This window comes from Anabrus simplex, chromosome 1 (genome assembly GCF_040414725.1).
Source record: "Anabrus simplex isolate iqAnaSimp1 chromosome 1, ASM4041472v1, whole genome shotgun sequence".
NCBI classification, from domain to species: Eukaryota; Metazoa; Arthropoda; class Insecta; order Orthoptera; family Tettigoniidae; genus Anabrus; species Anabrus simplex.
The window spans coordinates 632,287,212-632,307,782 of NC_090265.1; the positions used below are offsets into that span (position 1 = coordinate 632,287,212).

Sequence of the window (20,571 nt, forward strand, 5' to 3'; positions counted from 1 at the left end):
CTAAAACTACATACATTTCCTCCACAGAAACCTGTACACATTCATTTACTCTCGATGAGAACGGAAATAACATACCGTGTGACCGCATGTGATGTTGAGCATAAAAATCTGCCTATTCTACTATAATTTTTTAAATGAAATTGACAGTAGAAAACAAAGGAAAAATGTTCACACAGATTATAAATAGTTCTTTGCAGTATTCTGAAACCCATAATCTGACGTAAAAATTACTTTTTGCCTTCTGCAATTAACCATGTGTTCTGACAAAAAAAAACACCATCAATAACATTACAGCCGATATTTTTCCGTGTATCAAAAGCAACATCAATGTCACAATCACTATTCTCAATCTCAAATTCTATATCCTAGTCCCTCTTTAATGAAACTAAACTTTCTGTACCATCATTCGGCAAAACATTGTTAATTTTCAAATTCATGATCACGAGAAAACATTTAGCTGCCATGATGTCAACAACAGAACTTGTTGGTTTTTCAGACGCGATATGTCAAATGTAATTCATAAAAACTCGATAGATATGAGCAACAAATGAAAAGATTGATGCTTCGTCTATAGATACATCTTATTACGTTTGTAATAGTTCAAGAACTATTCGCTAGATAGAAGCACAAAGCAGCAGCTTCTACGCGCATACAATGTATGTCACTCTGCGACAGACAACATTGGGGAGTCTGCGTGGAGTGTGTGGCGCTTCGCGTTGAGTGGTTAAAAATGCATACCGTATTGTACAAAAATGCATTCAGTGATGAAATGGTGAGGTATATGCGCAAAAACACAAGGTCATCGTATTGTTGACACACATGGAATGGGTATTACCGGAATATTTTTAAGGGGTTCTCTTCGATATTATGCCAGTTTTATGTTAACGGTTATTAAATATCAGAAATAAAGAATAAATTTGGAGCCGCAAGAAAATATGGCATAACTAAAGCCAGTGTTCGACATTGGTGTGAAGACAAAGATAGTCTAAAAATGACAACAAAGATAGTGTAAAAATGAAGGCAGAGATAGTCTAAAAATGCGTATTGTACAAGAAAGGCATCCAGAGGCCCACAACAAGGACACTTTAAAGAAGTTGAACGTGAAATTGCGAATGCGGGCTCGTGAAGAGGAATTCCCTGAACTTTCAAAGGTAGTGTCACATACTTCTTATGAAAATGATTAAGGAAGTAGGTGGGATTTACATTGTACTTGTGTGTGTTTATTTTTGCTCAAAGTGAATTTGATATTTGTTACAAAAAATTATATCACCTAAAACTTTTTAAACCTAATTTAATTTTCTTTTGAAGGAAAATGTGGGGGTCATCTTGCATTCAGGGTCATCTTTCGAATCGGAGAAATAAAGTTCTTCTTTACAATTACTATGATATGGGCTAAAGAAAGAATGTAAGTTGAAATGTATAAAAAAATAACCATACGTCAATTAACCATCGATAATAAGCTGCTGCTTTCAAACCAAAGTATTGTTCTGAAGAGGAGTATAAATAAACATGAAACTAAATTAATTATATCCCAGTTATTTGGGTTCAGACTAATGTGGATTAAAGCTATTTCATTCACCCGGATACCCTTACTGGCGCAAACCCTATCTGGAGGGACTTTTTCACTATTGCATGTTTCTGTGCTGGTTAGTAGTATGACATGAACTCATTAATATGTACCTGGTTTGTTTTTATTTTTATTTAATTTTTTTTAAGCCAACGATATACTTTCAAGAATTGAAACTGTACTTCACACTTTATGACAATATGGAAAGAGTCTTGTTTCCATATTCTTGCCTACATTACAAAAACAAACTCACTCATAAGTTTTAGCGAAGATATACAGTACAACCTTGATTATACGTTCCTGGAAACTATGTTTTCCCATATTATTCGTTCAAATTACGTGATCCCATGAGCATCCTAATTAAATAACGTTATAAAAATCCCGCATTACCCGTTCCTCGAAGAAACGATTTCCCGGATCAGCCGTCCAGAAATTTCAGTCTCATCATTGCTAAGTCCTTGATCAAGCATTTTTCAAGAAACTGTATATTACGAAAGGACGCGGGATACTTAAGGATCTTGGTGTTAATGTCCTGTCATTGAGGAAATTGGAGGAAGTACTGGTACTGGAAAAGCGATCGGCGGTGACCATATTAGCATCGCATTCGGGTAATATTGTTTAGAGAATCCTGAGAAATCATATAGCAGGGACTGTTCACAACAATTGGAAAGAGACAGAGTGCATTTTGATAGTTCTACTTGAAGACGAAATGAGTCTCGTCATGTTTATTTTAATTTTTTCGAGTATATCGCCGTACATGTTTTTGGCACTTCCCTCAGGGCACCGTATAGTCACTGGGCTTTCAGGCAGGAATCAAAACAGCTCCTTCTTAAGTACCGGTAACATAAATTTAGTATTTTAATATTATCAGATATGATTATGTTATCGAGACCAGAACATATATGGTATTACGCCTTACATACGTAAAGCCATGGGCAGTTTTGTGATTGCCTATTACTGTTTTGGTCCTAGTATAAGATTGGGAATTCCACATTTTTGTGTTCAAATGTTATAAAAACTGCAGTTGTTTTATCTGCGCACGTTATATTTAAGAAGTTTGTATCATTTCGCACAGTGAGCGCACTTTCCAGCTGAGCTTAAGGTCACAAATAACCGTAATTTTTAAAGTTTTTATGGTATTTTTTCTCTTTTCAATTTGATTGTAGTAAGTGACTTGGCAGAATTGAATATAATGCATTCAAGAACTTGAGAATCGATACTTACATCCAAAACCATGTTCTCGAGTTCACCATAACCTGTAAGAGACGATGTAGGCCTAATTTACGCAGTAGAAGATTTCCATAAACTGACTACGAACAGTATACCAGTGAGCAAATTACAATGGAAAATTAAAGAAAGGGATTTTGCCACCATGTTGGGTCCTTTTATATCTAATGTGCTTTATTTTATTAGATTAGGGAGTTATAAACTACCTGTGGTCGATTGTTATATGGCTGGGCATTAAGGTTATTTGATTTTTCGAAGAGTTTGGCTGAACTGAACTGAAAGAAGTTTTCAGTGGAAACTGATGATGTTTCCCCATAAAAGTGAATGTAAAGTTTCGAGATTTTAAAATCACGTGCCCGTGATTAATTGAAGCCGGCCCCGCGGTCTAACTTGCCTGCCTCTCACCCGGAGGGCCTGGATTCGATTCCCGACCAGGTCAGACATTTTTACCTCGATATGAGGGCCAGGTTCCAGGTTCACTCATTTTACAATTACCTTTAATTGAGGAGCTATCAAAAGGTGACCGGTCTAGAGAGCCACGAATAACGGCCAAGAGAATTTGTCACACTGACCATGCGTCACCTTGTAATCTCCAGGCCTTTGGACCGATAAGCGGTCACTTCGTAGGTGGAAGGCCTATTGGGACTGTAGTTAGGTTTGGTTTAGGAGCGTTTGTAAGATTATAAGTATACATATTTCATTTTTGTGATGTTTAGCCAAATTGTTGATGGTTCATTCATTCCCAGATTTTCCGTTTTCCCGTGTTGTACGTTTTTTTCCCCACAGTCCGTCCAAAAACGGAGAATCAAGGTTCTACTGTATATTATTTTCTCTGTTTATCAGGTCACATGCTTTCCCTCCTAGCTAAATTGCTTGTAAATCTTCTAAATCTTTTTACCCCCTTCCCTCCCAGGGGGGCATGCCACCTAAGTTGGGAATTACTGCTGCAGATTTACAAGTGCCATTGGCTGCATGGGAACAAAGGCATGTACACGTATCTCTGTGCACTTATATTTCTAGCATTGTTTTTTTTTTTTTTTTCTCTCCGTATTTCTTTAGATTTGTAATAAAAGGAAGAACCCATGTCAAATAAAGTTTTATGTATAGAGGTATAGGAACATGATCAGAATAAAGACAATGGCAGGTCAGTTAGGAAAGAGAGAACAGTAGAATTAGGAGATAAAGACAAACATGAAAGCACAAAAGGACAAGTATAGTCTGTACATCTTCGTACACTGCCGATTTCTAATAATGGGCTCGCTCATCAGTCTCAGACTTAAGATTGTCAAGATGGCCCCTCAGTGGCTATTGATGCCCATCCTGATGATGCTGGGAAGTAGAAATGAGCTTTTCAGAGGGCGAGAATTTTATATAAAAGAACTGGAATTTATGAAGAGAATGCCCTTTTATTTGAGGCAGCAGTGTTTGAAGATTTTGAAGATGCCTTTTTTTTTTTTTTGGCTGTTTTTATTTGTAACCTTGTCTCCTCTTTCTACTGCTCATTCTCAACACACTGACCTGTTGTTGTGTTTATACTATTATGTGTTACTTTATATCTTTAGTGTGCATGTCTGTACTCGCTTCCACCGTATACTCACTGAATTGTGAAAGAGCAGATAACAAGATTCACAAGAGTTATTAAGCATTAATAATAATAATAATAATAATAATAATAATAATAATAATAATAATAATAATAATAATAATAATAATAAAAAATTGCAGCCAATGACCATAGAGAAACTTACATACTGTATATAAGTAGATGATTACAAATTACAATTTCATTTAGATAATTCTCAGTCTGCACAGTATTAACTCTCTTCTGAGCAGAATTTCTTAAGCGACATACGCCGGTTCTCACTAAATTGCACTTGGTATCGATCGCATTGCTTGCCACACAAGGAACGTCTACTGTCTTCACATGGTTCATGGAATCGATCCTTGCAACAGACTTTTAAGTGAAAGCCGAGGATCGTGAACCTTGTCACAAGGTGCCTCTGTATTTAACAATGCATTAGTGAGCTTTCTCCTCCTTCTCTTTCTCCTTATAGGAAAGGCACAGGAGGGGAAAACATTTGAAAGCATTTTACTGAACATTTTAAAGAAAGGCCTTCGGTAATCTTTGTCAGCAATGCTGTATTCGCCTGCAGAACTTAAAGCCTCACCCTTGGGCTCCAAATTGTGTAATTTTACATCGCGGCCATTTCATTTGGAACGCTGCTTTTCTTGAAGGATTTTATGAGGAGACCCTCAGGAATATGATCCCTTGTATCTTTAATCCAAAAACATAGAAGTGCAAACTTTCATTCTCCTTATTTTGCGAGTAGGTGTCATGTTGTGATTAGTTTTTTTGAGGTTAGGGTAACTCACTTTTGACTACTACTTCTGTCGGTAAAGATCATGCCGCTTCCCACTTCCTCGTCACATACATAGGCAAATGGGGGTATTTTTCTTCTAGTCTACACAAATATTGTTTTTGCAAGCATTTCATGGTGAAAATGATTTTTTGTGCTAAATTTGCACCAGTGGCGTGGTTTTGTGAATTAGATTTTTTTTTATTATTCGTGAATAAAAACTAGTGATTTCCTGATTTTCTTCATGAGATTGGTAATTTCCGTATGTGAAAATAAGTTCACAAAAATGTTGTGTTTATTGTTAATACCAAAATATCACACCCCTATGTATACTTAGTGGGCTTAATTTACCATCCTTTCCACTTCCTCAAGCATAATTTCACTAACATCATTGTCTTTCTACCCTGTGAAGTTAGTTTGTTGCGACATTAACAGAAAGAGTTTCAAAATATTCCTTCCACCTGTCCAATTACTTCTATTTGCGTTGAGAAGATTTTCTTAATATTCCTCCCACCTGTTCAGTTATTCCCTGTGAAATGCTATGAGTTCACCCAATTTACCTAAAACACGGTTCATTAACTGTGCATATCTTTCTTGTCCTGAAACAAGTCAGTTTCAATCCTCGATAAAAAAAACCCTTTGTTCTTCCTTACCCTCCTCCTGCAGAGACATTGCGGTAAAAATCAGACATGTGAAGATGTAGCGTTTTGCATGCTATCTCTTCTCAGCCATCTGGTATTGTAGCTCATGGGCATCCCTGGGGGCTGATGCTATGTCTGAACATTTCTCTGACATAGTCTAGTTTGTCTCTGCCCAGTCATTCATAGTTGGATTCAAGTCTGCCTCACAAAATAACTAATTAGGAAGCTCAACTTGGTCCATCTTTGTGAACCATTGGGATTTACCGATTGGAGGCTGAATACTGTGTTATAAATGAATAATACCATCTGTACAAAGGACCCATACTGACAGGACCTTGATATTTTCTAGATTGTGCACATATTACCCTAGTGGATGTGGGTCTGCCTGGATCATATTTGATTACGTGCAACATTCTTATCTCAGTTGTGATCATCTGCTCCTCAAGAAGGAATCTGCAACTCTCACCCACATGTATAACAGTGCGTATGAAGTTCCTCTATGAACCATGTGACCTTGCCGTGGTGGGGAGGCTTGCATGTCCCAATGACGCAGATAGCCGAAACGCAGGTGCAACCGTATCGGATGGGTATCTGTTGAGAGACCAGACTAACGAATGGTTCATCGAAAGGGGAGTAGCAGCCTTTCAGAGGTTGCAAGGGCGGCATTCAGATGATTGACTGATATGGCCTTGTAATAATACTCAACATGGCTTAGCTGTGTTGATACTGCTACATGGCTGAAAGCAGCGGGAAACTACAGCCGTAACTAACTCCCGAGGACATGCAGCTCTCTCTGTATGAATGATGTACTGATGATGGCTTCCTCCCGGGTAAAATATTCCGGAGGTAAACTAGTCCCCCGTTTGGATCTCCGGGTGGGGACTACACGAGAGGGGGCGATCATCAGGAAGATGGATACTGACATTCTGCGAGTCGGAGCGTGGAATGTTAGAAGTTTGAATCGTTGTGGTAGGTTAGAGAATATGAAAAGGGAGCTGGATAGACTAAAGTTAGATGTTGGTTTAAGTGAAGTAGGTTGGCAGGAAGAACAGGATTTTTGGTCAGGCGATTACAGAATTATCAACAAAAAATCAAACAGGGAAAATGCAGGAGTTGGTTTAATAATGAATAAGAAAATAGGGCAACGGGTAAGCTACTACTACCAGCATAGTGAAAGGATTATTGTTGTCAAGATAGACACCAAACCAATGCCCACCACAATAGTGCAGGTCTATATGCCTACTAGTTCAGCAGATGATGAAGAAATCAAAATAATATATGAAGAGATAGAAGATTTAATACAATACTTAAAAGGTGACGAGAATCTAATTGTGATGGGAGACTGGAATGCAGGAAGAGAAGGTAATGCAGTAGGAAAATTTGGATTGGAATAAAGCAATGGAAGAGGAAGTCGCCTGGTTGAATTCTTCATCGAACATAATTTAATCCTTGCAAATACTTGGTTCAAACACCACGAAATACGTCTGTATACGTGGACCACACCTGGAGACACTGGAAGGTATCAAATAGACTTCATTATGATTAGGCAGAGATTCAGAAATTAGGTGTTGGATTACAAAACTTTCCCAGGAGCAGATGTGGATTCCGACCACAACTTCTTGGTCATGAAATGCCATCTGAAGTTGAAGAAATTGAAGAAAGGAAAAAATGCAAAAAGACAAGTTGAAAGAAAAGAGTGTGAGGGATTGTTTTAAGGAACATGTGGCACAAGGGCTAAATGAAAAGGCTGAAGGAAACACTATAGAGGGAGAGTGGAGAGTCATGAAAAATGAAGTCAGTAGGGCTGCTGAAGAGATGTTAGGAAGGAAGAAAAGATCAACTAAGAATCAGTGGATAATTCAGGAGATACTAGACCTGATTGATGAACGAAGAAAATACAAGAATGCTAGAAATGAAGAGGGCAGAAAAGAATACAGGCGATTAAAGAATCAAGTGGAGAGAAAGTGCAAGGTAGCTAAGGAAGAATGGCTGAAGGAGAAGTGCAAGGATATCAAAGGTTGTATTGTCCTGGGAAAGGTAGAAGCTGCATACAGGAAAATCAAGGAAACCTTTGGAGAAAGGAAATCTAGGTGTATGAATATTAAGAGCTCAGATGGAAAGCCACATCTAGGGAAAGAAGACAAAGCAGAAAGATGGCAGGAACATATCCAACAGTTGTATCAAGGTAAAGAAGTAGATGAAAGGGTTCTGGAACAAGAAGAGGCTGTTGATGCTGATGAAATGGGAGACCCAATTTTGAGGTCAGAGTTTGACAGAGCTGTGAGAGACCTAAATAGGAACAAGGCACCTGGAATTGATGATATTCCTTCTGAATTACTGATTGCCTTAGGAGAAAGCAGCATGGCAAGGTTATTCCATTCATGGCTGGTTTCTGGTACACAACAGTTACCTGTGAGTTACCTAAATGCGCTTGTAACTTTAACTGCACTGTTAACTTTATCAACTTAAATCAAGATTTATAAGCCCTGGTAATAAACAGTACAGTTACCGTCAAGTTTAGTATCTCTCGTCCTCCAATAGATGTCTCTACGCAAATGTTTTTAGGGTTATTTTGGTAATATCTAGTTACTTTTTCTAGCAGAAGTTTTCTATAATGAAAATTGGTTGGCAAACATGTACATAAGACATCTCAATCGCAATGCGATTATAAGAAGTCAGTGAATGATAGCTATTTGGTGCGACACAATACGGAAATGTCAGATAAATCTAAACGTGCAAAAAAATTTCTGTCCTTTCGAGAGGAACTTGTTAATAGACATCGTTCTTCAAAGAAAAGAAGCGATTGAGAAGAAGACTCATGGGACAACAGTAGCTCAGAAAAAACGTTCTTGGGAGGACTTGTGTAAAGTCTTCAATGCATCCAGCCAGCCAGATAGGAGGACGGACTGCAAAACAGTTAAAAGAACTGTATTTCGTTATGATAAGGAAAGCAAGAAAGCACAATAACGAAGACAGGGTAAGTACTGATATATCCTCGAACTGGTAACATGCACTGGTGACGTGAGGTCTCTGAGACTTGTGTCAAAAATAGAGTTCAATGAGAAACATTCAGCATCTTATACAAGTACTACTATTATTTTATCGGATTCAGCATGTAATAATCTCTCATAATCTGAATATGCACTGACTGACAGAGCAAATGCAACACCAAGAAGGAGTGGTTCGAAAGGGATGAAAGTTGGGGAAAAAACAGAGACGGCACGGACGAATAATTGATGTTTATTTCAAACCGATATGCAGGTTACACAATGCGCACGGCATCGACTCAGTAGGATGTAGGACCACCGCGAGCGGCGATGCACGCAGAAACACGTCGAGGTACAGAGTCAATAAGAGTGCGGAAGGTGTCCTGAGGGATGGTTCTCCATTCTCTGTTAACCATTTGCCACAGTTGGTCGTCCGTACGAGGCTGGGGCAGAGTTTGCAAACGGCGTCCAATGATATCCCACACATGTTCGATTGGTGAGAGATCCGGAGAGAACGCTGGCCACGGAAGCATCTGTACACCTTGTAGAGCCTGTTGGGAGATGCGAGCAGTGTGTGGGCGGACATTATCCTGCTGAAACAGAGCATTGGGCAGCCCCTGAAGGTACGGGAGTGCCACCGGCCGCAGCACATGCTGCACGTAGCAGTGGGCATTTAACGTGCCTTGAATACGCACTAGAGGTGACGTGGAATCATACGCAGTAGCACCTCAAACCATGATGCCGCGTTGTCTAGCGGTAGGGTGCTCCACAGTTACTGCCGGATTTGACCTTTCTCCACGCCGACGCCACACTCGTCTGCGGTGACTATCACTGACAGAATAGAAGCGTGACTCATCGGAGAACACGACGTTCCGCCATTCCCTCATCCAAGTCGCTGTAGCCCGGCACCATGCCAGGCGTGCACGTCTATGCTGTGGAGTCAATGGTAGTCTTCTGAGCGGACGCCGGGAGTGCAGGCCTCCTTCAACCAATCGACGGGAAATTGTTCTGGTCGATATTGGAACAGCCAGGGTGTCTTGCACATGCTGAAGAATGGCGGTTGACGTGGCGTGCGGGGCTGCCACTGCTTGGCGGCGGATGCGCCGATCCTCACGTGCTGACGTCACTCGGGCTGCGCCTGGACCCCTCGCACATGCCACATGTCCCTGCGCCAACCATCTTCGCCACAGGCGCTGCACCGTGGACACATCCCTATGGGTATCGGCTGCGTTTGACGAAGCGACCAACCTGCCCTTCTCAGCCTGATCACCATACCCCTCGTAAAGTCGTCTGTCTGCTGGAAATGCCTCCGTTGACGGCGGCCTGGCATTCTTAGCTATACACCTGTCCTGTGGCACACGACAACACGTTCTACAATGACTGTCGGCTGAGAAATCACGGTACGAAGTGGGCCATTCGCCAACGCCGTGTCCCATTTATCGTTCGCTACGTGCGCAGCACAGCGGCGCATTTCACATCATGAGCATACCTCAGTGACGTCAGTCTACCCTGCAATTGGCATAAAGTTCTGACCACTCCTTCTTGGTGTTGCATTTGCTCTGTCAGTCAGTGTATGTAGAACCAAATAATGCAAAAATTACATATATATATTCCCTTCTTTGTTACTCACAGTATGTAGACATCCTCGTAAATTTCACCTTAATTGTTGTCGTCACTAAAAATGTTCTTCAAATTACCAAACAGATCACTTTTCACTGATCCAAAACAAAACGAGCGTAAACAAATATAATCCTATAAATGAAAACATGTAGCACACTTTGGAACCTATCATTCCGGCACTGAAGTTTTTTACAGGTGTGACACTCATTCGTCCTTGATGTAACTGGTGCAAATTCTTTTAGTACACCGCGAACAGACTGGCAACTCGCACTTTTCTTTTATATGTAATACTTGATAAGCTCCCAAACCGTTCAAGAAATCCACTTTATCCGATCTTTCAGGGTGCAACTTGAACAACATGAAATCCTACAAACTGCAATCTACAATAGCCGAGAGAAATTAGCCTTATCTCTACATTTTTCATAGTAGTTCCCTAATATACTCCTCGAACTGAGGATTTGTAATCTTATTAACTGCAATGGACCAGCCATTTGATATGTTTTACTTCCGCGGGCCACGCAACATGCATTGACAAAAATACTCTCCTAACTGGTTACGTAAGCTCTGGCTGTCCACTTGAGAATTTTAATCGTTGTGAACTAATCCTGACCTTGCATATGAAGTGTGTTGACACAGATAAGAAGGTAACATAAACTACAGCTCCCTGCAAGATTTATAATTAAAGAAATCCAGATGTTTTATATTTCGTGGGAGTATATGAGACCTCACATCACCGTTTAAATGATATAATAAAATTAAAAGAGCAATGAAAAATCTGTATTTATTATTCAGCAGGCTTATATTAAATGCATACCAGTAACTAAGATGTTGATTATTTGGTATAAATGTAAATATTAATGGTGAATGTTCTTTAATTTCAGATAGGGTGTTCACTAACTGGTGGTGGGACTCTTGAAACAAAGGCTGATGAAATAGATCTTAAGATTATAGGTGCACTGAAAGATCAATTTGAACCGGATGAAAATCCATTTGATTCCAGTTCTATTTTGTTTAGTGATTCAGTTCCCGTATTCGAAGATACGTCTACAGTAGAGGCGTCATGTACTGAGGAGGTTGTAAGTGAAACAGCTAGGACAGATGACACCATCCAAGTGGAATCAGTGACTGAAGCCAATGATAAGGTGGACGTAAATGTAGTGAATGAAATGTTGTCGACTCCAGCACTCCCTAGGCCTAAACCAGCACCTAAAAGAAAATCAGATTATGTCCACAGCGTCAGTGAAAGAATTGTAAATGGAAAGAAAGCCAAAACTGATATAGATGAAGAACTTGCAATAATTAAAAAGAAGGAATTTGAAATAAAGGATGTAAAATATAATAAAAAATGTGAAATATTAGACATTCAAAAGAAGAGTGCTCTTAAGGAGTTGGGAAAACAAGAATATGAATTTAAAATTAAGGAACTTGATTACAAAATAAAATTAAAACTATTTGAAATGATGTAAGAACAACCTAATACAAATACTATTTTCCTTTTTTACGTGTCATATTAATCTGAAAATTAGTTTATGTTAATACATTATAATTTGTGATAATCTATAGTCTAATACATCAATTTATATTAGAATATAAATGTTTCATATTTACATTATCTGAAAATGCTTTCTACAATTGCAGCATGAACAGCATTACCCTCATTATCAGGTAGGTTTTCTGTGGGTACTGGGTCGTCGTAATCTGCATCCATTTCCATGACCGGCATATCCTCTTTTTCTTCTATCACTAAGTTATGTAATATAGCAGCTGCCACTATTGCTGTTAAAGTTGTTTGTCGTTTGGTGCGAAATCCCAAAGCCAGGATAGGGAAATGTCTCTTAAGAACTCCAAAGCACCGTTCAATGCAATTTCTTGTTCGTATATGTGCTGAATTGTGTCGTTCTTGCGCATTATTTTGATGGTTTAGAATCGGCGTAAGAATGAATTTCTTCTGCTGGTATGCACTGTCAGCAATCAAAAAAGAGTTTGGAAATTATCCTCGAACAAATCTGAGATTCAGTGCAGATGCACTGAAGATTGTGCTGTCATGGGTTGAACCTGGCCAGCGAGCAACAATATCCATGATGCGCAGATTTTTATAACAGACTACTTGAACGTTATAGGAAAAGTAGGATTTTCTATTTCTATACTGTTCTGCATTTTCACCACCCGGAGGCTGAATCTTTACGTGTGTCCCATCAATGCATCCTATTACAGAGGGAAAGCCAGAAATGGCATGGAAGGTTCTTTTTGTTCCTGCAATTTCTACTGGGTTTCTTGGCATGTAAATAAATTCGTCCCGCAAAGCAGCAATTTGAGGGAGCACCATCTGCAATATGCGACGTGTCGTTGATTTATGTAGGTTAATGTCATCACCTAATAAAATTTGGAAAGCTCCTGTTGCTAGAAATCTTAGGGTAATCAGAATTTGATTTAATGAACTTACAGATTGGTTCCGATGTGTTTCAGGTCTTAATATTTTGACCAATTTGATGTTCTAACCTCATCACTGTCTGTTTTCTTAACCTGTACCTCATCTGAAATTCGGTTTCATTAAAGTGATCGAATGGATTTTTCGAAGCCCTGAACACTCGTGGCATTGGTAGAGCACCCAAAACAGCCAAATCTTCTTCGTCTGACGACACAGAATTTGATGATGATGAGGAAGACGAAGATAATAATAATTCCATTTTGCTGATATGAACTAGTATCTTAATACCACCTACAATACTATAAACTCAGGCTATCTACCGTAACGTAAAAAAAGAAAAGATAGCACGTAAACACTACAATGAATGACTGAATGTATTATAATCAGATTATTATCACTTACTAATGTTTACAGAACTAATACAAGACCTTGTACGAAACAGTAATGAAGTGGCGCTGCATATCGGTATTTGTTGGAGTCAGTTCTAACATAGAGGTAACCACAGCTTTAGCTGCAGTTACCAGTCACTGCGCAGTTAACTGTGAAGAAGACGGTAACTGTTGTTTCGGAAACTCATTTTGAACATATCATCATCTTAAGTCACTGATAACTACGCATCTACAGGTAACTGTCGTTCCAGAAACCGGCCATCAGTGTGTAAGATGTATGAGACAGGAGAAGTCCCATCCGATTTTCAGCAGAATGTTGTTATACCTATTCCCAAGAAAGCCGGTGCTGACAGGTGTGAAAACTACCGCACCGGTAGCTTAGTATCTCATGGCTGCAAAATTTTAAAAACGTATTATTTACAGAAGAATGGAAAAACAAGTTGAAGCTGAGTTAGGAGAAGATCAATTTGGCTTCAGAAGAAATGTAGGAACACATGAAGCAATCCTGACTTTACGTCTGATCTTAGAGGATCGAATCAAGAAGGACAAGCCCGCATACATGGCATTCGTAGATCTAGAAAAGGCATTCGATAATGTTGATTGGACCAAGCTATTTATGATTCTGAAGGTGATTGGGATCAGATACTGAGAACGAAGAATTGTCTACAGTCTGTATAAAAATCAGTCTACAGTGATAAGAATCGAGGGCTTTGAAAAAGAAGAAGCAATCCAGAAAGGAGTGAGGCAAGGCTGCAGTTTGTCTCCCCCCTCCTCTTCATTGCTTACATAGAACAGGCAGTAAAGGAAATCAAAGAGGAATTTGGAAAGGGAATCACAATCCAAGGAAAGGAAATCAAAACCTTGAGATTTGCCGATGATATTATTTTATCTGAGACCGCAGAAGATCTCGAGAAGCTGCTGAATGGTATGGGCGAAGTCTTGGGTAAGGAGTACAAGATGAAAATTAATAAGTTCAAAACTAAAGTAATGGAGTGCAGTCGAACGAAGGCAGGTGATGCAGGAAATATTAGATTAGGAAATGAAGTCTTGAAGGTAGTAGATGAATATTGTTACCTGGGTAGTAAAATAACTAACAATGGCAGAAGTAAGGAGGACATAAAATGCAGACTAGCACAAGCAAGGAAGAGCTTTCTTAAGAAAAGTAATTTGGTCACTTCAAACATTGATATAGGAATTAGAAAGATGTTTTTGAAGACTCGTGTGGAGCGTGGCATTGTGTGGAAGTGAAACATGGACGATAACTAGCTTAGAAAGAAAGAGAATAGAGGCTTTTGAAATGTGGTGTTACAGAAGAATACTGAAGGTGAGATGGATAGATCGGATCACGAATGAAGAGATACTGAATCGAATTGGTGAGAGGAGATCGATTTGGCTAAATTTGATGAAAAGAAGAGATAGAATGATAGGACACATCTTAAGCCACCCAGGACTTGTGCAGTTGGGTTTTGAAGGAAGTGTAGGTGGTAAGAACAGTAGGGGTAGACCAAGGTATGAATATGACAAGCAGATTAGAGCAGATGTAGGATGTAGTAGCTACGTAGAAATGAAAAGATTAGCACAGGATAGGGTGGCATGGAGCGCTGCATCAAACCAGTCTATGGACTGACGACTCAAACACAACACATGAAGTTCCATTATCTGCTGCAGAAAACATATGCTTGTCAGAAGAGAGAATATCTGACTAATTTCAAACCCTCCTCATAAAATAGTTTAGTTCAGTTCTAGGGCTGCCAGAAAAGTTTGCAGTCTGCTGTAGCTGTACAGTGTTCGTAAACGAGTGTCAAACGAGCTCTTGACGTTCTAACATTAGTCATATTGCCGAATGATTCACTTCATTCTTCCAAGGGGAACCATTTCACTGAGTTTCGTGTCTCTTAATATAAACCAATACATTGCCGTGTTATGAGGATTACCTTATTTTCAGTATGGTTTTGCGACAGATCTAAAATATCTTTACATTTGTTCGTAAATATCCTCTAAAAGTTCTGCAAATATACTGCCACCGGGCGAGTTGGCCGTGTGGTTAGGGGCATGCACCAGTGAGCTTGGATCCGGGACATAGTGGTTTTGAGTCCCACTGTCGGCAGTCCTGAAGATGGTTTTCCGTAGTTTCGCATTTTCACGCTAGGTAAATGCTGGGGCTGTACCTCAGTTAAGGCCATGTCCAATTCCTTCCCACTCCTAGGCCTTTTCTATCCCATTATTTCCATAAGACCTATCTATGTCAGTGCGACGTAAAGCAAGTCGTAAAAACAAAATAATAATATACTGCCAGTGGTGGACATTAACTCTTATACGCTCAGCGAGCCGATCTATTGGCTCGAGTGCTATTGCTTAAAACACTCAGCATGCCGATCTATCGGCTCTGTGTTCGGATGGCTGTATTAGTACCTTAATGGACTCCCAGATGTCAGGAAAAGGCAGCAATAGTAGCTTTTGGATTTAGTTTACACTTTTTTTGAGAGATAAAGACACTTAAGCTCATCTGTTTGAAACAACTGAAGTTATCAAGCCGCGTATGTTTACCGCATGGCGAGTTAAAGTGTGCTGCTTGAGAGTGTAGTCTTCAGCTTTAAAAATATATGTTTTCCTTCATTATAGTATTTCCATTTTTATAGTAGTTTATTGTTTGTTAGAGTATATTTTATTTATATTCAACATTTACCAGTGTTCTCGAATGAAATTTATTTTAACGTTTTGTGTTATTAGATTTTCATGATGTTAGTAGGCCTAATTTTTTAAAATGGCTGGGCCAAGTTCTAGGCTAAATAGTTCCAAAGTCTTGGATGAGTTAGTTGCTTTAGATGATGACAGTGACTTTGTATCCGAGAGTGATCAGATTTCATAAATAGTGATGGTAGTACTCCAGCAAAACCCCAATAAATGCTTGCAGTATATCTGACAGTGATGTTGATGATGATGATGATGATAGGGATGATGAATAAGAGGTTTAGTAACCTGTTTACAGATACTTAGCTCATTCTCAGTCTATATCAATGCTGAAAAACATGCTAGTTTATATTAGATTCTGTCACCTGATAATCCTCTTCCTCTCCCATTTCAATATCATGAATTATCTGGGCCCAAACACATGCCACCTCCTGAGTTCTTTTCCAATAGCGTACTTCCTTTTTGTTTTTCATAGATTTTATTCTTTCTCTTATGGCGACAGAATCTAATCGATTTGCCCAGCAATTTATCACAAGTAAGAGAGATAATATATTAGCTTCATGGTGCGTATTGATAGTTCAAGCACACAAGTATGAAGGATGAGTTCTCCACCTAATCAATATTTTATTTTACGTAGTGTCAATATTATTTACATAAAAGGACAGTACCGGTTTCGACCTGTAAATAGGTCATCTTCAACTGTTGAAGAACCTGCTTAATGGCGACTGTACAGAATAAATACTACTACAATTAAAATTAAACCAGAATGTCAATAAAATAAACATGCATGCCACTCTTCTAAAAAATACTTAATATTAAGATATATACATATGGTACAGTTTTGGGGATTAGAGGGCTTTTACCCTGGCCCCATTATTTCTACATATTTCAAAAATTATATTTGCGGAGATTGAAATTGGATACAATTCTTAAGAGTTTTTCAAGAATCACTGACATTCTGGTGTCGAGTTTGAATATCTACGTTAAATGCCAACACTATGTCCAACGGTTTTATGAGATGTTTCAAAGTTCATTGTTGGGCCGCAAATATGCGGGGACGTCTTGTTCATTGGAATAAGAGGTTCAGTAACCTGTTTACAGATGCATAGCTTATTCTCAGTCTATATCAATGCTGAAAAACATGTTAGTGAATGCCACTATTCTAAAAAATACTTAACGTTAAGATATATACATATGGTACAATGTTGGGGTTAAAGGTTTTTATCCTGGCCCCATGATTTCTTCATATTTCCAGAATTATATTGGTTGAGGTTGAAATTGGATACAGTTCTTAGAGTTTATGAAGAATCACTGACATTCTGGTGTCAGGCTCGGATATCTAATGTTAAATGCCAACACTATGTCCAATGGTTTTATGGGATGATTCAAAGTGCATTGTTGGGCCACAAATATGTTCATTAGAATAAGAGGTTTAGTAACCTGTTTACAAATACTTAGCTCATTCTCAGTCTATATCAATGCTGAAAAACATGCTAGTTTATATTAGACTTCTTTGTTGAGGTTTACATTGCTGTGTGCGACATGTTGAAATCAATAAACGTGAGTTGTGGGTGCTCTCCTCTTCATACTCGCTTTTTTCAGGTAAATTTAAAAAATCTGAGAAAGACGAAAAGGAAGGTAGGTATTAGAATAACAGATAGAGAGTGTCTGTTAAATAGGTTGTGTACATGGTGTGTGTGTGTTACTTCTGTGTGAGCTGGATATGTCCTCGAGCATAGTCAGGAGCGTGCTGCACATTGTTGCGTGTACGTTTTCTGGCTGTCGTAGCGTTATGAAAGAGTGGTGGTGGGGATGGCGAAGCAGCTTGTGTAGGGGGTGGTGTGTCTTTTGGGGTGTGTGTGGGTTTGTGCTTGCTGATTCTTTTTAAATATGTGTCTTTTAGAATGGGTATGGCTGTGTTGAAAAGAATGTTTTATCTGTGATTTTGTTTAAGTTGAAGTTAGGATTAGCGTATTGGTCCATGTTGTCGCTATTAAGCAGGTTCTTTAACAGCTGAAGATGACCTATTTACAGGTCAAAACCGGTACTGTCCTTTTATGCAAATGATATTGACACTATATAAAATAAAATATTGATTAGGTGGAGAACTCATCCTTCATACTTGTGTGTAAGAGAGATAATGTTCCCACCTCTCTAAAGAAATGGGTCAGGATCACACTGTCTGAAATGAAAGGATTTATTGCATATGTTCTTAACATGGCTATCATCAGAAAACCAACAATTGACTCTTACTGGTCTACATTGCCTTCTCAGTTCAACCTATGGTTTCCTAAACTGTTTACTCAAGATAGGTTCTCCCACTTGCTGCATTTTTTTTTATCTTGTCAACAATGAGGGATTGCCAGGCCCAGGAGAAACAGGATATGATCCCTGTGCCAAGTATCAACCATTAGTGGATCATGCCAACGGGATATTTAGGCACCACTGTACACTACATCAGGAGATCAGCATTGATGAGTCTCTTGTAGGAACTAAAAATAAAACCAGCCTTCTCCAATACCTGCCTAGCAAACACCACCACCGCTGGGGGATCAAATTTTGGATGTTATGTGATTCTGTTTCCAATTACTGCCTGGGATTTTTTTCCTACAGGGCTGCCAGATCTCAAGTAAAAACAGAGACAATATTATAAAACATGGTTTGGGATACATCCTTGTGAAAAAGCTCCTAGTGATGGGTGGTTACCTCAACAAGCATTACCATGTCTTTGTTGACAACTATTTCATGTCTGTACCACTTGTGCGCCATCTCTACCTTCTTGGTACATATATAACAGGAACTGTTAGGAAAAATAGGAATTATTTGCCTCAGAATTTAAAAAATAAATTTTCTTTTGGTATTTTTGGCTAGGTCCAATGTTAGCATGTGCATTCCGAGAAAAGAAGTCCCAGAAAAACCCAGTCATTCTCCCATCTGGCCATGCAGTAGCCCGCGAACAGAAAATTCCAGCAATAATAACATCCTACAATAAATTTATGGGTGGGATTTACATCCCGGACATGATGTTATACAGTTACCTTGATGAGAGGCGGACTGTACGGTACTGGAAAAGGTGGCTTTCAATATCATTGCTAGAATGATACTGAACAGCTACATTCATTATAAGGAAAACAATAAGGAATCAGGGAAAATAAAATGTAGACTGAATAACCTGAGAGCAAAATGGGTTAATATTGGATGGCCCACTCGTTCGGCCTTCATTACAACTCGAACACACCCTTGGTCTTTATTACAGCTTGAACTCTGCAGGGAAGATTGTGTACCAGGTGTCAGAATGCTTCCAGGAGACTGACAAACCATTCTTACTGCAGCACTGCAGCAAGCTCAGTTAGTAATGTGGGTCATTGGGGCCTGGAGGGAAGTCCAGCTCAGGTTCACTGCAGAGGTGTTCAGTAGGATTGAGGTTCGGAGGTCTGGGTTGACTAGAACTCGTGGATGCACCCATCGTAGTTCCCATGACTTTGTATCGTTACAAATATACTGTAGATTTAACTTTTGCCCTTAATTCTGACCGATCTCTTCTCATATGTACTAGGGTTGATTTTTTTTTAGTGGCAACTATGTTTTATATAGATACATAGCATACTTACTAAGGTTAGGTTGAATGGAGAATCCCACCTTCCTATACTTGTTTGTTTTTTACTGCTAGCCTATGTAATTACAGTATGTAACATAATACAGCTTAAAATCTAATTACATTATTTTGAAAAGTACATGTTTCATTCTTAATGTGGAACATCTTCAGCTAAAAAGGATACAAAAATCAGCACAAACAAAATTTTTAAAAAAGCACTTATGATGATGATAATAAGATAAAATGTTCTTTCATGTTGAGCTAAAACCTCAACAAGTCAATGTTCAAGTTTAAGATAAAATCTGACGTAAGGGATCTTCTTTCTCGAAAAACTGGAGAAGTGTGTACTTGTAATATCTTGAAGATAGATTTAAGGTGTACAATTTAAATTACGATGATTGGGGGAAACTCCTAAAGAATAACCGAAGTTGAGGTTAAGTATTTTGTTATAAAGTTTTAAGATGTTGAAGAGAGTCTGTAACAAAACAAATTAAAATTGTTTTAAAAAAGGAAATAAAGAAAAACCTTGTAAATATACAATGGTGAAGTGTCTAAGGAACAATGAAACTGCTTACCTTCCGGCCGGTCCCATTATGGTTGCATCTTCCCTTACGTCGTCAGCTGACTGAGTGTGTATGTGTATGGCCGTGAGAGGAGCATGGGGCGAAATAACGGTAATGGTGGGGAAAGTAGGGGAAATGTGGGGAGTGAAGATCCTTTTTGATGGCCTTCCTATATATTTATTATTATCAGTTATTTCCCTTATTTATACCCTTATTTAAAGTTCAGAAAATGGTTAAGTCTCTTTCTATTGTAGTAAAACTATGATTATATTCGGTCATGTGTAAGCTCATGGCCGAATATCTCTTGTATTTTTCAGCATTTACATTTTCCTGGTATCTCACCAGGAAATTTCGTCCTGTTTACCCAATGTAAGAAGTGGTATAGTCTACACACTTGAGTTTATATAGCCCCGAATTCAAAAATCTATCATTACTTGCAACACTATGGTGATTAAATAGTATTACTGGTATGGAAGACTATATTGAAACTCTCTTGATGATATTAG

The 20,571-nt window shown here is 38.8% G+C and overlaps 1 protein-coding gene and 1 pseudogene across 2 annotated transcripts in view; both read left to right on the forward strand.

Moving 5' to 3' along the window:
• The window catches only part of LOC136857231 (uncharacterized), a 277,547-nt gene that overhangs the window by 167,175 nt on the left and 89,801 nt on the right, over positions 1–20,571 (forward strand). The gene's annotated exons all lie outside the window — the stretch shown is intronic.
• LOC137500366 (craniofacial development protein 2-like) lies at positions 6,515–7,782 on the forward strand (annotated as a pseudogene).